Here is a 2,670-nt window from a genome sequence, read left to right as displayed (position 1 = left end):
GTGTTATTATTATTGTGTGCCGCGTCATGTATAGTGTGTGTGTGTGTCATGTATAGTGTGTGTGTGTGTGTGTGTGGCGTCATGTATAGTGTGTGTGTGTGTGTGTGTGTGTGTGTGTGTGTGTGTGTGTGTGTGTTATTATTATTATTAGCGTCATGCTTATAGTGTGTGTGTGTGTGCAGCGTCATGTATAGATGATGATATTATTGTGTGTACATATGCATCACATATATAAATAATAATAATGTGTATGTATATGTGTATGTGTATGTATGTATGTGTATGTATGTGTATGTGTATGTATGTATGTATGTGTGTGTGTATGCTGCTTAGCCTTGCAGTCATATATATAAATAATAATATTATGTCTGTACATCATATATAAATGTGTGTATGCTCTTAGCATCATATATAAGTAATATGTATGTGTAATAATGTGTATATCATATATAAATGTATGTATGTATGTGTGTCATACTTATAAAATGTATGTGTATGTGTATGTATCATATAAGTATGTATGTGTGTATCATATATAAATGTATGTGTAATATGTGTATGTCACATATATAGTATGTGTAATATCATACTTATGTATTATTGTCTTGGCGTCGTGTATGTAGATGTGTGTGATAGCGTCATGTATGAATATTATTGATGATGGCGGCGTCATGTATAGTGTGTTATTATTGATGGCGTCATGTATAGATATTATTGATAGCGTCATGTATAGTGTGATGATATTGTGTCGTGTATAGTGTGTGTGTGTGTGCGTCATGTATGGTGTATTGTGTGTATTATTAAGTCGTAGCCATGGTATTATTATTATTGTGTGTCGTCATGTATAATTATTGTTATTATTATTATTATTGTGGCGTCATGTATAGTATTATTATTATTATTGTCATGTATAATTATTATTATTATTATTAGTATTGTGTGTCGTCATGTATGGTATTGTATTATTATTGTGTATTACCATGTATAGTATGTATGTGTATTATGCGTCATGTATATAGGTAATGTGTGTGTATGCAGCGCATCATGCTTATAAATGTGTGTGTGTGTGTGTGTGTGTGTGTGTGTGTGTATTGTGTGCCTTGTACGTCATATATAGTAATGTGTGTCTGTATGCCTTGTCATATATAGTATTATTATTATGTGTATGCATCATATATAGTAATATTATTAATGCTTGTAGCAGCGTCATGTATAATGTGTATTATTAATGTCTTGTGGCATCATATAGTAATGTGTGTGTGTGTGTGTATTGTGTGTATTGTGTATTCGCCAGCAATGTGGCTGGATTCTCCAGTCTGATAAACAAACATCGATCATTTTCAAGATCGGCGGAAGATCGAAATCAAAGATGGATCGTCGAAACGCTCGAAAGGTTCGCCATTATTAGATCATAAATCAACATAATCTCGTCTGTCGACCCTTTCTCCGTCTCACAATGTAAATAAATAATCATCATAAAATCGGCGAACAAATCATTTCGAATCGAAAAAACTCCGCTTTCAGATCCCGAAAAACATCAAATAAAGATCGTTTCCTCAAAGCACAAAACTCGCGTCGGCGTCGGCGCGCGTCGCATCCGGAACAAAATCAAATCAAATCATCATCTGGTCATTAACATCGAAAAGTCAATCGAAAAATGTCGGAAATCCGGCGGATCAAATCTTTTATCGGATCTCGGTCAAAATATCAAATCGGCTCGTTAATTAGTGGACACCAATCAGACATTTAAGAAAAAATAAAAGAAATAAATAATGAAAGAAAAACATTCACCCAAACCCAACCAATGTGAAATTGTGGTGAGTTTCCACACAGTAAAAACTTCTCAAGTGATTACTAGGCCAGTGAAATTTAGCCTCGGTGGCGTGACGGCCAAACCGGGCTAACCTTGACTGCAGTGTCTAGCCAGTGGTGGCAAGCAAGCTAATTAGGCTAATCAGCTAGTTCAACAAAACAACTTCTGTTTACCTTTACTGACTGTATGGAGGAGAGATGTAACGCACACCAAGATGAGGTGCTGGCTACCGGTGTGTATAACTTAAGTCAGAGAAAGAAGTGCCGCACACTAAAAAACATTTAATAGGCGATAACGTTTCGGTCTACAAGGCCTTCATCAGATCGCATGTATAGCTTTACTGACTGATCACTGAAACAGTTAAATCGAGGAGAGCAGTGATGTTGAAATAGTTGACCATGGGAGGGGGCAGGGAGAGAAGACAGGAGGGTAGCATAGTTGGACTTGCTGCGGCTGCACTCGGTCTCCCTGATCTTAGAAAGTCAGTCAGTGTGCACACCATCACACACTACACATGACGTTAATAATAATAATAATAATAATAATTATACACACACTATACATGACACACACACTATATACATGATGCACACACACTATACATGATGCACACACACACACACACACACACACACTATATGCATGATGCACACACACATACATATACACACACACACACACATACATGACACAATAATAACACACTATACATGCACACACACACCTATACATGACTATACATGACACCTGCCTCTATACATGATGCACACAATTATACACACACTATACATGCACACACACTATATACATAATAATACACTATACATACACACTTATACATGGATGCACACACACAC

This window comes from Alosa alosa, chromosome 3, assembly GCF_017589495.1.
Source record: "Alosa alosa isolate M-15738 ecotype Scorff River chromosome 3, AALO_Geno_1.1, whole genome shotgun sequence".
Lineage (NCBI taxonomy): Eukaryota > Metazoa > Chordata > Actinopteri > Clupeiformes > Clupeidae > Alosa > Alosa alosa.
The sequence above is the reverse complement of the archived record's forward strand: the minus strand, read 5'-3'. Positions refer to the sequence as shown.